General features: G+C 50.2%; 3 non-coding genes and 2 pseudogenes across 3 annotated transcripts; all 5 read right to left on the reverse strand.

Annotated features, from left to right (window-relative positions):
* Positions 1 to 355: 355 nt before the first annotated feature.
* LOC141053499 (5S ribosomal RNA) lies at positions 356 to 464 on the reverse strand (annotated as a pseudogene).
* Positions 465 to 2,801: 2,337 nt separating this feature from the next.
* Positions 2,802 to 2,921, reverse strand: LOC141053464 (5S ribosomal RNA). The gene has a single exon (XR_012221196.1). It is a non-coding gene; the product is annotated as a 5S ribosomal RNA (ribosomal RNA).
* A 1,080-nt stretch (positions 2,922 to 4,001) lies between these two features.
* Positions 4,002 to 4,110, reverse strand: LOC141053480 (5S ribosomal RNA; annotated as a pseudogene).
* Positions 4,111 to 6,450: 2,340 nt separating this feature from the next.
* On the reverse strand, positions 6,451 to 6,570 carry LOC141053344 (5S ribosomal RNA). Its single transcript, XR_012221087.1, has one exon. It is a non-coding gene; the product is annotated as a 5S ribosomal RNA (ribosomal RNA).
* Positions 6,571 to 7,646: 1,076 nt separating this feature from the next.
* LOC141053605 (5S ribosomal RNA) lies at positions 7,647 to 7,765 on the reverse strand. Its single transcript, XR_012221224.1, has one exon. It is a non-coding gene; the product is annotated as a 5S ribosomal RNA (ribosomal RNA).
* Positions 7,766 to 14,108: the final 6,343 nt, after the last annotated feature.

Raw genomic sequence — 14,108 nt, forward strand, 5'->3', positions numbered from 1 at the left:
GGTCACCATTCTGGTTGCCAGTGATTGTGTGCTGCTCTTCAGGGGGGTCGTGTTGCCTGCAAAGGTGTCCTGCTTGCTTCGGCCTGTAAACTGGCCTCCAGGTTGCCGGAGGATGCCCCCAAGCCCGCGGGAGGCGCTGGTCCTGTTGAAAGGAAGCCTAGTATTAAAAGTAAATAAGCAACAATGCTGGAGGCCCACGGTGATGAGAAGGATGCTGGCAGTTTGCACGGACGAAATAGCGCAAGAGAGAAAGCAAATGAAAAGAGGAAAGAAGCATGTGTGCCCTTGTGAAAGGGAATGGAAAAAAGGCATAGAGGACAGTGACCCCTGCTGGTGGAAGGAAGGAAAAAGCAAAAGCCTACAGCACCTGGTAATCCCAGGCGGTCTCCCATCCAAGTACTAACCAGGCCCGACCCTGTTTAGCTTCCGAGATCAGGCGTGTTCAGGGTGGTGTGGCCGTAGGCAGAGACAAGCTTCTCACTTGCTGCTTTTCTACTATGCAGTCTGGCTGCCGGCTGCCCTGTCCAGTGCTCAGCAAGAAAAAAATGCAGAGCTGGAAATGAACCCGGTCTAAAGGAGCGCACCTGTTCCTTAATCACGCCTGGCTGGCGCTCCTTTTTGGACTGTCTCACTTATCGCCAGTGCTCAGCAAGAGGCCCTTTTGTAATTTCCTTTCTCTTCACTTTTTTGCTGGCTCTCTTAAAGGGGTTGTAGGCAGAACGCCCCGCTCAGAGCCGCTGAGCTCACTGATCGGCTGCTGACGTGACGTCAGCGTCGCAGCCAATGCCACAGACCTGGAGCAGCGGTGAGACTCTCCGGTGGACCCGGGTAGGGTGAGTACAGGGCGGTTTGTTGCTTTCTAAAAGCCTGCAACCTGGGAAGAACATTTAATGAAAGGGAACAACCCCTTTGACTGTCTGCAGCGCGCCACACCTAGGAAGCGCACAGTCACTTGCAAGCGAGCACGCACATATGCTTGCACATGGCCACACCTCCTATTTGCCCCTGCAGCCTCAGCGCCAGCAAGTGTCAGACTGTCCTGTCTGTCTTATTATCATTAATATTTGCGTGCCTTAGCAGGAAAATACCCCCAATTCCCTCCCGCTCCTTCCTAGTGTAGGGTCGGACAGGTTCGCAGGATGCAGTGACGAGACACTAAACGAATGGTGGTTTTCGAAATTACTTTTATAAAACCCTAGCCGAAGGGCTAGGCTGAACAAAACAAGGAATAAGTACAACACCAACAGTCCACGCAGGGACTCAACAATCTTAACCCAATATAGTTTCACTTAGCCTTCCAGGGACTGCTGGGTTCGGTAGCGTGGCCGCGTTGAGGTCGCTGAGGCGGCTGTCCTGAGGAAAGTGATGTCGGTGGGGGCAACAGGCCCTGAAGAAAATAATACCGTTGGGGGGCAACAAGCCCTGAAGAAAACGAGGACGTTGGGGCGCAACAGGTCCTGAAGAAAACGGGGACGTTGGGGCGCAACAGGCCCTGAAGGAAATGCTGCCGCTGGGGCGCAACAAGCCCTGAAGGAAACGCTGCCGCTGGGGCGCAACAGGCCCTGAAGGAAACGTGGACATTGGGGCGCAACAGGCCCTGAAGATAACGCTGCCGCTGGGGCGCAACAGGCCCTGAAGGAAACGCTGCCGCTGGGGCGCAACAGGCCCTGAAGAAAACGCCTCCGCTGGGGCACAACAGGCCCTGAAGAAAACGCTGCCGCTGGGGTGCAACAGGCCCTGAAGAAAACACTGCCGCTGGGGCGCAACAGGCCCTGAAGAAAGCAATGCCGTTGGGTCTCAACAGGCCCTGAAGTAAATGATGGAGGTGGCGCGCGGTGATGACGCAGTTCCCCAGAAAGGCCTGTAGCCGTCCTTTACCAAGGAGTCTCTTCCTAAGCCAGGGTAGCGAGCCTTTAATCCCGCCTGTGACAAGGTGGCGTATCTTGAGGCCAATGGTGGCCGGGTCGGCGTGATGGGGGAAGGCTGGGGGGAAGGGCCCAGATCTCTGAGGCCTGGTTACCGGTACTCACGGCCACAACCGGAGGTATAGTTCCTCTCTCTCTAAGGTGGGGTTTAGCGGGGATAATTCTCTCAGAACGGGAGCGGGGAGCAGTCTCTGGGCACAGTCTCTCACGTCTCTCTTGTCGGTAAATCGGCCGCTTTCTCCTCGCAGGCTCCTCTCGGTAACCCTGCAAGTCACCCTGTGTCCTGCCTTCACTCCCTCTCTTCCCCAACTGCCACTTCAGCGCGTCCCCTGCTCCTTTTACCCTAGCCCCTCCCCCTGTTGCCCTGACAACCTCAGTCGCATGTCTCCCTTTGTAATTCCCCTGTTGTGCTTCCTTCAATAACTCTGATGGCGGTCCCCTTGGTTCCGGCACAAACACTATATGGGGGTCCTCCTCCCCACACTAGTACTGAATTTGGGTCCTGGGAAGCCGTCTGATTGGGTTAGTTACACAAGCTTCTTTGCAGAAGAAGACGTTACTTCTGCCAGCCGGCCGGCCTCTAAAGATCATCCCCTGGGCGCCCGCTGAATGCCTGGCCCCTTAACGGCCCAGGATGCTTATGACGCCTTCATTTCCAGAAGGCAGGCTGAGGGGTCAATAAGCACTCTTAGCTGCGGCAAGGAGCTTGGTATGAGGCATGCGAGGAGGCGTGGTAGCGTCCCTACCTGCAAACCATCTCAGAGGCATCAGAGGCATTATGCGGCTTGGGGCTTCCAGCTTAGGTAATGTTGGTGTCTGATAAGGCGCCCCTGTATACTAGCCGAGCTGGGCCAGGGAGCAAAATGTCATCAAAATGGTCTACAGCACTCAGTGTTCCCAGGAGGTCTCCCATCCAAGTACTGTCCAAACCCATCCCCGCTTTGCTTCCGAGTTCGGACGAGATCGGGCGTATCCAGGGTGGTATGGCCAGTAGACACGGCTTGGTCCATCGCCTGGCCAGCCTGCCTCAGGCTCGCGTGGTGGCGAGAACTCTGACCATGTGGAGGCGGACTCCGAAGGGCCGATGCAAAGGCTGGGCCGACCCTACAGTCTTTGTTTGTTTTGCAGTGAAACCACGCGCCGCAGCAGGGCCCGAGCATCATTTGTCTTTAAATATGGCTCCACGCAGGGTCTCCTGCAGGCTGAACCATTCATCTGGGGGTCGTGACAGAAGGCGCAAGCTGGAGCAGCCGCAACTTGAGGCGGATTGAGACGTCCAGGAGCGAATGAAGGAAGAGGGTGAGATAGAATCATAGAATCGTAGAGTTGGAAGGGACCTCCTGGGCCATCTGGTCCAACCCCCTGCTCAAAGCAGGATTCGCTAAATCATCCCAGTCAGATGTCTGTCCAGCCTCTGTTTGAAGACTTCCATTGAAGGAGAACTCACCACTTCTCGTGGCAGCCTGTTCCACTCATTGATCACTCTAACTGTTAAAAAATTTTTTCTAATATCTAATCTGTGTCTCCTCCCATTCAGTTTCATCCCATTGCTTCTAGTCTTTCCTTGTGCAAATGAGAATAAAGTTGATCCTTCTACAATGTGACAGCCCTTTAGATATTTGTAGACAGCTATTAAGTCTCCTCTCAGTCTTCTCTTTTGCAAACTAAACATTCCCAAATCCTGCAACCTTTCCTCATAAGACAGGGTTTGCAGACCGGTCACCATTCTGGTTGCCAGTGACTGTGTGCTGCTCTTCAGGGGGGTCGTGTTGCCTGCAAAGGTGTCCTGCTTGCTTCGGCCTGTAAACTGGCCTCCAGGTTGCCGGAGGATGCCCCCAAGCCCGCGGGAGGCGCTGGTCCTGTTGAAAGGAAGCCTAGTATTAAAAGTAAATAAGCAACAATGCTGGAGGCCCACGGTGATGAGAAGGATGCTGGCAGTTTGCACGGACGAAATAGCGCAAGAGAGAAAGCAAATGAAAAGAGGAAAGAAGCATGTGTGCCCTTGTGAAAGGGAATGGAAAAAAGGCATAGAGGACAGTGACCCCTGCTGGTGGAAGGAAGGAAGGAAAAAGCAAAAGCCTACAGCACCTGGTATTCCCAGGCGGTCTCCCATCCAAGTACTAACCAGGCCCGACCCTGCTTAGCTTCCGAGATCAGGCGTGTTCAGGGTGGTGTGGCCGTAGGCAGAGACAAGCTTCTCACTTGCTGCTTTTCTACTATGCAGTCTGGCTGCCGGCTGCCCTGTCCAGTGCTCAGCAAGAAAAAAATGCAGAGCTGGAAATGAACCCGGTCTAAAGGAGCGCACCTGTTCCTTAATCACGCCTGGCTGGCGCTCCTTTTTGGACTGTCTCACTTATCGCCAGTGCTCAGCAAGAGGCCCTTTTGTAATTTCCTTTCTCTTCACTTTTTTGCTGGCTCTCTTAAAGGGGTTGTAGGCAGAACGCCCCGCTCAGAGCCGCTGAGCTCACTGATCGGCTGCTGACGTGACGTCAGCGTCGCAGCCAATGCCACAGACCTGGAGCAGCGGTGAGACTCTCCGGTGGACCCGGGTAGGGTGAGTACAGGGCGGTTTGTTGCTTTCTAAAAGCCTGCAACCTGGGAAGAACATTTAATGAAAGGGAACAACCCCTTTGACTGTCTGCAGCGCGCCACACCTAGGAAGCGCACAGTCACTTGCAAGCGAGCACGCACATATGCTTGCACATGGCCACACCTCCTATTTGCCCCTGCAGCCTCAGCGCCAGCAAGTGTCAGACTGTCCTGTCTGTCTTATTATCATTAATATTTGCGTGCCTTAGCAGGAAAATACCCCCAATTCCCTCCCGCTCCTTCCTAGTGTAGGGTCGGACAGGTTCGCAGGATGCAGTGACGAGACACTAAACGAATGGTGGTTTTCGAAATTACTTTTATAAAACCCTAGCCGAAGGGCTAGGCTGAACAAAACAAGGAATAAGTACAACACCAACAGTCCACGCAGGGACTCAACAATCTTAACCCAATATAGTTTCACTTAGCCTTCCAGGGACTGCTGGGTTCGGTAGCGTGGCCGCGTTGAGGTCGCTGAGGCGGCTGTCCTGAGGAAAGTGATGTCGGTGGGGGCAACAGGCCCTGAAGAAAATAATACCGTTGGGGGGCAACAAGCCCTGAAGAAAACGAGGACGTTGGGGCGCAACAGGTCCTGAATAAAACGGGGACGTTGGGGCGCAACAGGCCCTGAAGGAAACGCTGCCGCTGGGGCGCAACAAGCCCTGAAGGAAACGCTGCCGCTGGGGCGCAACAGGCCCTGAAGGAAACAGGGACATTGGGGCGCAACAGGCCCTGAAGATAACGCTGCCGCTGGGGAGCAACAGGCCCTGAAGGAAACGCTGCCGCTGGGGCGCAACAGGCCCTGAAGAAAACGCCTCCGCTGGGGCACAACAGGCCCTGAAGAAAACGCTGCCTCTGGGGTGCAACAGGCCCTGAAGAAAACACTGCCGCTGGGGCACAACAGGCCCTGAAGAAAACGCTGCCGCTGGGGTGCAACAGGCCCTGAAGTAAATGATGGAGGTGGTGCGCGGTGATGACGCAGTTCCCCAGAAAGGCCTGTAGCCGTCCTTTACCAAGGAGTCTCTTCCTAAGCCAGGGTAGCGAGCCTTTAATCCCGCCTGTGACAAGGTGGCGTATCTTGAGGCCAATGGTGGCCGGGTCGGCGTGATGGGGGAAGGCTGGGGGGAAGGGCACAGATCTCTGAGGCCTGGTTACCGGTACTCACGGCCACAACCGGAGGTATAGTTCCTCTCTCTCTAAGGCGGGGTTTAGCGGGGATAATTCTCTCAGAACGGGAGCGGGGAGCAGTCTCTGGGCACAGTCTCTCACGTCTCTCTTGTCGGTAAATCGGCCGCTTTCTCCTCGCAGGCTCCTCTCGGTACCCCTGCAAGTCACCCTGTGTCCTGCCTTCGCTCCCTCTCTTCCCCAACTGCCACTTCAGCGCGTCCCCTGCTCCTTTTACCCTAGCCCCTCCCCCTGTTGCCCTGACAACCTCAGTCGCATGTCTCCCTTTGTAATTCCCCTGTTGTGCTTCCTTCAATAACTCTGATGGCGGTCCCCTTGGTTTCGGCACAAACACTATATGGGGTCCTCCTCCCCACACTAGTACTGAATTTGGGTCCTGGGAAGCCGTCTGATTGGGTTAGTTACACAAGCTTCTTTGCAGAAGAAGACGTTACTTCTGCCAGACGGCCGGCCGGCCTCTAAAGATCATCCCCTGGGCGCCCGCTGAATGCCTGGCCCCTTAACGGCCCAGGATGCTTATGACGCCTTCATTTCCAGAAGGCAGGCTGAGGGGTCAATAAGCACTCTTAGCTGCGGCAAGGAGCTTGGTGTGAGGCATGCGAGGAGGCGTGGTAGCGTCCCTAGCTGCAAACCATCTCAGAGGCATCAGAGGCATTATGCGGCTTGGGGCTTCCAGCTTAGGTAATGTTGGTGTCTGATAAGGCGCCCCTGTATACTAGCCGAGCTGGGCCAGGGAGCAAAATGTCATCAAAATGGTCTACAGCACTCGGTGTTCCCAGGAGGTCTCCCATCCAAGTACTGTCCAAGCCCATCCCCGCTTTGCTTCCGAGTTCGGACGAGATCGGGCGTATCCAGGGTGGTATGGCCAGTAGACATGGCTTGGTCCATCGCCTGGCCAGCCTGCCTCAGGCTCGCGTGGTGGCGAGAACTCTGACCATGTGGAGGCGGGCTCCGAAGGGCCGATGCAAAGGCTGGGCCGACCCTACAGTCTTTGTTTGTTTTGCAGTGAAACCACGCGCCGCAGCAGGGCCCGAGCATCATTTGTCTTTAAATATGGCTCCACGCAGGGTCTCCTGCAGGCTAAACCATTCATCTGGGGGTCGTGACAGAAGGCGCAAGCTGGAGCAGCCGCAACTTGAGGCGGATTGAGACGTCCAGGAGCGAATGAAGGAAGAGGGTGAGATAGAATCATAGAATCGTAGAGTTGGAAGGGACCTCCTGGGCCATCTGGTCCAACCCCCTGCTCAAAGCAGGATTCGCTAAATCATCCCAGTCAGATGTCTGTCCAGCCTCTGTTTGAAGACTTCCATTGAAGGAGAACTCACCACTTCTCGTGGCAGCCTGTTCCACTCATTGATCACTCTAACTGTTAAAAAATTTTTTCTAATATCTAATCTGTGTCTCCTCCCATTCAGTTTCATCCCATTGCTTCTAGTCTTTCCTTGTGCAAATGAGAATAAAGTTGATCCTTCTACAATGTGACAGCCCTTTAGATATTTGTAGACAGCTATTAAGTCTCCTCTCAGTCTTCTCTTTTGCAAACTAAACATTCCCAAATCCTGCAACCTTTCCTCATAAGACAGGGTTTGCAGACCGGTCACCATTCTGGTTGCCAGTGACTGTGTGCTGCTCTTCAGGGGGGTCGTGTTGCCTGCAAAGGTGTCCTGCTTGCTTCGGCCTGTAAACTGGCCTCCAGGTTGCCGGAGGATGCCCCCAAGCCCGCGGGAGGCGCTGGTCCTGTTGAAAGGAAGCCTAGTATTAAAAGTAAATAAGCAACAATGCTGGAGGCCCACGGTGATGAGAAGGATGCTGGCAGTTTGCACGGACGAAATAGCGCAAGAGAGAAAGCAAATGAAAAGAGGAAAGAAGCATGTGTGCCCTTGTGAAAGGGAATGGAAAAAAGGCATAGAGGACAGTGACCCCTGCTGGTGGAAGGAAGGAAAAAGCAAAAGCCTACAGCACCTGGTATTCCCAGGCGGTCTCCCATCCAAGTACTAACCAGGCCCGACCCTGCTTAGCTTCCGAGATCAGACGAGATCGGGCGTGTTCAGGGTGGTGTGGCCGTAGGCAGAGACAAGCTTCTCACTTGCTGCTTTTCTACCATGCAGTCTGGCTGCCGGCTGCCCTGTCCAGTGCTCAGCAAGAAAAAAATGCAGAGCTGGAAATGAACCCGGTCTAAAGGAGCGCACCTGTTCCTTAATCACGCCTGGCTGGCGCTCCTTTTTGGACTGTCTCACTTATCGCCAGTGCTCAGCAAGAGGCCCTTTTGTAATTTCCTTTCTCTTCACTTTTTTGCTGGCTCTCTTAAAGGGGTTGTAGGCAGAACGCCCCGCTCAGAGCCGCTGAGCTCACTGATCGGCTGCTGACGTGACGTCAGCGTCGCAGCCAATGCCACAGACCTGGAGCAGCGGTGAGACTCTCCGGTGGACCCGGGTAGGGTGAGTACAGGGCGGTTTGTTGTTTTCTAAAAGCCTGCAACCTGGGAAGAACGTTTAATGAAAGGGAACAACCCCTTTGACTGTCTGCAGCGCGCCACACCTAGGAAGCGCACAGTCACTTGCAAGCGAGCACGCACATATGCTTGCACATGGCCACACCTCCTATTTGCCCCTGCAGCCTCAGCGCCAGCAAGTGTCAGACTGTCCTGTCTGTCTTATTATCATTAATATTTGCGTGCCTTAGCAGGAAAATACCCCCAATTCCCTCCCGCTCCTTCCTAGTACTGAATTTGGGTCCTGGGCAGCCGTTTGATTGGGTTAGTTACACAAGCTTCTTTGCAGAAGAAGACGTTACTTCTGCCGGCCGGACGGCCTCTAAAAATCATCCCCTGGGCGCCCGCTGAATGCCTGGCCCCTTAACGGCCCAGGATGCTTATGACGCCATCATTTCCAGAAGGCAGGCTGAGGGATCAATAAGCACTCTTAGCCGCGGCAAGGAGCTCGGTGTGAGGCATGCGAGGAGGCGTGGTAGCGTCCCTAGCTGCAAACCATCTCAGAGGCATCAGAGGCATTATGCGGCTTGGGGCTTCCAGCTTATGTTGGTGTCTGATAAGGCGCCCCTGTTGTCGGGATCCCTCAGATTACTCTTTCATCTGAAGGACCGATGTTCTTGGGTGTGAAGCATCATATGTCTCTAATTAAATCAGCTCCGTGGAGAAGAACTACACAGACACCAGCTGTATGGTACAACTCAGGATGCCTCCAAGACGCCTCTGGCTTATCAGTTAGGCTTCCGTCTTTTATAGTAAAGAATTTAAACATTTTACAGACATGCGCAGTACAAATGATTTTACAACTTGTTTTAGACAAAGAAAGTCATTTAGGCGAAAAAGCAGAGGTATTTGACCTTGGTTCACAAGGGAGATGTCTGAGACATCTCCTCGAAGAAAAGATAAGGTTTTAAACAAGAGAATGCAACATAGACAGAACTCAATTTAACTCCTTCAGTTCCTATCATTCCCCCCTTTGACATCTTCATTTTTCATCAATCTGGAACACTGGGTCCTGCAACGACAGCTGATAGTGCCCTATTCACCAGGTACTATCCCAGGCCGACGGGTTGCCCGAGGGAGACAGGCATCTTCTTTTACCTTCTCCATCCCCTGGTTACTAAGGCCACGTCTGTCATCACAAGAGTACGCTCCTTCATGCCAGAAATGAGATGTCAACCTGAAACCTAAAGAAAACAGTTATCAATTTTGGCATATGTTCTGTCATTAATTTATCTATTTCATCTATACCTGTACTTTTTCTTACATACAGAAAAACACCAAAAAACAAGTTTAAAAAATACATATATTACGAAGGTACAAACAACAATACGTAATAGACTTAGTATAATCCCAGCTATCCAGCCTCCAATACCCTTAAACCAATTAGCTGGATTAAGAAAAGAGAATGTATCTGACCACCAACTATCCTTAGTACGATCATTGTCTTTATCGTACTGATCTCTAAGTCTTTGAACATCCTCTATTTTTGATCTTAACTTTAAACTACTGTTGGGATCTATATAATGACAGCAAGCGGGTCCGATGACTTGACACATACCTCCTTGCGCTGCAGTTAAATAATCTAATACTATGGTATGCTGATTAGTGACTATGATGAGCTGATTTTGGACAGCAACGGTGGTGTCCAATATATCCAATATATCCCATATTTGGTCATCTAAGTAATCTGTAGCCCTGACTAATTTATCCCACATTTGAGTGATCATAGGATAAATAAAAATAGAGCTGACAATTTTATTAGCCACACTCATCTGCACTATATGTGGTCTCCCAGAGAGGCGAGGTGTATTGTCAGTAGCTCTTTTGTATAATGTATGTTTGGGTATTGCCTTCATATCTAATTGTTGGTTTGGAACGATAAAGGTAGCCGGAGTCAAACGTCCCAGAGTACAAGTACCTCTTACCCCTACTGGCAACCATTTATATGCATTGTCTCCACATATCCAGTACATGTCACTAGGTAGGTCCCATAGGGCTGAATGTTGTAGTACCAGTCTATGGACTAAATCTATGAACGCAGATACATTCTGAAGCATACACCAATTTGGAAGTTGTCCTAAAGGGCTACAATACCCTACATCGGGATTTCCACAGGTGGGAGTTCCTTTCTCATATCCAGATAACTCGTTACAAGGTATATTACCTGAAATATTAATACAAGTTTCGTTAGTGCCCTGGGGAAATAAATTGGAATACTCCCAGGACGTATTATGCAACCTTCTTTCTAGCAGTATTGGCTTAAAGGCGTCAGTAGAGTGAGAAGTTACACTAAAACTAACTTGTAGGCCATACATTGGAATTTGCCCCAGGTAGGTTAATCGAGTTCTATTCCTGGGTACCCAAGCTCCCCCTTTATATGCCAGATATTGAAGGTGTGTATTACTTCCTGAAAGGTTACCCTGCCACCAAGGGTATCCTACCCATCCCACAATAGGTATTCCAACAGTTGTGTTCCATAACTTCACATTATTTGTGGCATTATTAGCAAGTGTATCAGAACAACTGGTCCAGGCAAATAATTCCTCGGGTGGCACAGGAATAACAAGGAACGGAATACTAGTGGCTGATACTGGTGAATGTGTGCAGATCCAGCAGTCTGCTGGAGACTGAGTGTCTTTTGACCAATCATTTAGTATTTTTTCATGATGTTGTATAAACTTATTATTCAAGGACATTGGAGAATTTAAACTATCCCACGCAGCTACCATTATTACAGAAAATGCAACAAAACCAAACCAAAACATTATGCACTCTTATGCTTTGTTAATTCCTGTGGCTAGTTTGCAATGTGATGCGTGGATCCAGTTTGGTCATCCCTCCAACTTAACAGAAGTAGGCGTTGTTAGGAGTACTTGGTAAGGTCCTTGATATCGGGGTTCAAGGGTCTTTCTGGAGTGTTTCTTGACATATACGTAATCACCAGGTTGTAGACAATGAGTTCCTTCCACACTATCTGGATCTGGAATGGAAGAGAAAACTAGAGAATGCATTTGAGTTAAATGCTTTTGCAACTGGATTACATAACTTGTCAAATTATCCACATTAAGTGTTAAGACCTGTGGGTAGTACAACCCTGTGTTTGGTGGTCTTCCAAACAGTATCTCGAAGGGTGACAGTTTAGTTTTCCCCATGGGTGTGTACCTTACTGAGAATAATGCTAATGGGAGACACTCTGGCCATGGTCTATGGGTCTGCTCCATGGTTTTCTGTATTTTCAATTTCAGTGTCCCGTTCATTCTTTCTACCTTCCCTGAACTCTGTGGGTGGTAGGGTGTATGAAATGCTTGTTCTACACCTATCATTTGCATTACATTTTGCATTACCTCAGCAGTGAAATGTGTACCTCTGTCTGATTCAATTGTCTCAGGGACACCGAATCGTGGTACTAGTTCCATCACCAGTTTCTTTGCAGTAGCTCGAGCTGTAGCCGTTTTCACCGGGTAGGCCTCTGGCCATCCAGAGAACATGTCAACACACACCAGAACATATTCATATGGTCCACTTCTGGGGAGTTGAATGTAGTCGATCTGTAGTCTCTGGAAGGGATATAACGGCCTAGGACTGTGTTTCAGTGGAGTTTTCACCACCTGTCCGGGATTGTGTGCTAGGCATATGGGACAGGTAGTACAGTGTAGCTGCGCCACCTTCCCAAACCCAGGAGCAATCCAAACCTTCGTGACTAGGCGCGTCATTCCATTGGCGGACATGTGAGTTGGAAGGTGAACTGCTTCTGCCATCCTTGGGTACAAAACCCTAGGCAAACAGTACTTCTGATCTTTCTTCCACATTCCGTTCGTCTTCTCAGCTCCCATCTTTTCCCAAGTTTCCTTGTCCGTCTGAGCGGAGTCTTCTTGGAACTTTTGTAAGTCTGTAAACAATTCTGATGCATCCTTGTGCACTATGTTTACTTTATCTGGAGTCCCCAAGGCAGCTTGCTTCGCCGCCTGGTCTGCTTTCTCGTTGCCTTTTGCTTCCATGTTGTCTTTTCTGGTGTGTGCTGGCACCCTCATAACGGCCACCCCCTGTGTCTGGGCCACATTCTCGAGGATTTCTCTGATCAGTGTGGCATGTTTTATGGGTGTTCCTGCTGCTGTCATGAAACCCCTTGTGCGCCACAAAACCCCAAAATCATGTACTATCCCAAAGGCATATCTTGAGTCAGTGTAGATATTTGCTGTTTTTCCTTTGGAAAGTTTTAATGCCTCATTCAGAGCTGTCAGCTCAGCCTCTTGTGCGGACATGTGGGGTGGAAGTGCCTTTGCTACAATAGTCTCATGTGGTGACACTACCGCATATCCTGTGTGGAATTTTCCACTTTCATCGGCATATCTGCTGCCATCCACAAAAAATATAAAGTCTGGATTTGACAATGGTGTGTCTGTGACATTGGGCAAGCCAACAACTTCTTGCTGCATCAGTTCTATGCAATCATATTCAACCTCGTGTGGGGGCTCAAAAGAAAGCGATAATGTGTTCTCATCTATATCCCCCCTTCAGAATCTGCAATTGGCAACAATGTAGCCAGATTCAGATTCTGAGTTTTGGTAAACGTAACATTAGGAGGCATAAGCAAGGCACATTGCAATCTGAGTTGTCTTGCCATAGAAATATGTTTAGCAGAAACCTGATTCAGGATACCGTATATATCATGTGTGGTACAGACAGTTAGTGGGTTATCCAGTACAATATCAGAAACTTTGTCAAGCAGCAATGCGATTGCAGAGACTGCTCTAACACAGGATGGTGTTCCCTGTGCCACAGAGTCTAATTTGGCAGAATAGTATGCAAGGGGTCTATTCTTTTTGTCATGTTTCTGTGTCAAAATGCCAGTAGCATGCCCTCTAATTTCAGCGGCCATCAGTTGAAAGGGTATATCATAGTTAGGTATACCTAATGCTGGGGCTGACACTATGGCCTTCTTCAGATACTGAAATGAGTCTCGTGCAATGTCAGTCAGTTGGAAAGGTGTTGTGTTGATGCAATCATACAGTGGCTGCATGTGTTCACTAGCATGTATGACCCATTGGCGGCAAGCCGAAACTAAACCCAAAAATGCTCTCAACTGCTTATGGGTTGTCGGTTCCTTCATTTGTTGTACAATTGTGATTCTGTCATTGGTTAAGTGTCGGGTACCATGTGATAGACAATGTCCTAAGAATATGACTTTTGGTTGGCAAAACTGTAATTTTTCTCTGTTGACCTTACATCCATTGTCTGATAAAAACATCAGTAGTGAAAGTGTATGGATTCTACAGTTAGCCTCATCAGGTGCACAAAGCAACAGGTCATCCACATATTGTAAGAGCACAATATCAGGTGGGTGTGGCCAGCCGGCCAACACAGATTGCAATGCTTGCGTGTACAGTGTGGGTGAATGCTGCATGCCCTGTGGCAGTCTGGTCCAGGCATATTGTTTGCCCTTAAATGTAAAAGCGAACAGATGCCAACAGCTTTTGTGGAGGGGCACTGAGAAAAATGCGTTTGACAGATCAATCACTGAAAAACATTTCGATTGACTAGGGATTTTCACCAATAGCGTGTGTGGGTTAGGTACTACTGGTGTCAAAGGAACAAGGACCTTATTGATCTCTCTCAGATCATGTACCATGCGATATTTCGGGGCATCACCTGGTCCTCCTTTCTTTTTGACAGGAAACAATGGCGTATTAGCTTGTGATTTAATTGACACCAATGCTCCTTTGTTTACAAGATCAGTGACTTGTGCCTCAATAGCAGCCTCTTGTTGGGCACTGATAGGGTACTGCCGCAGCTGTGGCAATCTTGTGTCTGCGGGCACCTCCACCACAACTGGGGACACGGGAAGTAAACCAATATCCGCATTCCCTTTTGCCCATAAGGTATCAGGTAATTTGTCTAGGGCTGGGTCCCATGGTTGTGAT

Source organism: Dendrobates tinctorius, unplaced genomic scaffold (assembly GCF_039654945.1).
Source record: "Dendrobates tinctorius isolate UK_male_01 unplaced genomic scaffold, ASM3965494v1 ptg000165l, whole genome shotgun sequence".
Classification (NCBI taxonomy): Eukaryota; Metazoa; Chordata; class Amphibia; order Anura; family Dendrobatidae; genus Dendrobates; species Dendrobates tinctorius.